Below are 282 nucleotides of genomic sequence, written 5' to 3'. Positions count from 1 at the left end.
GAGGGTCAGTGAGCGGCTGTGCGGTGTTTGGCTACCGGCCAGGCTAAAACCACCACACACACACACACCCAGTGCACATCATGTTGAAGTGGAAGGATCACTGGCCTTTCAAAGGCAGGTACAGAATTTGCACAAAGAATAGTGATGTCCATGCTGGGGCTATTTTTGGTACCTTAAGTTCCTCTTACTAGTCTAAAGTTACAGTCACATTCACAGCACTCTAAGTTACTTCTCACTTCATAACAATCAATACCAGTACTATTCAGTATATTCATCAATGAC

This window comes from Antrostomus carolinensis, unplaced genomic scaffold (assembly GCF_000700745.2).
Source record: "Antrostomus carolinensis isolate BGI_N321 unplaced genomic scaffold, ASM70074v2 scaffold20572, whole genome shotgun sequence".
Lineage (NCBI taxonomy): Eukaryota > Metazoa > Chordata > Aves > Caprimulgiformes > Caprimulgidae > Antrostomus > Antrostomus carolinensis.
Note: the sequence above shows the minus strand (reverse complement) of the source record.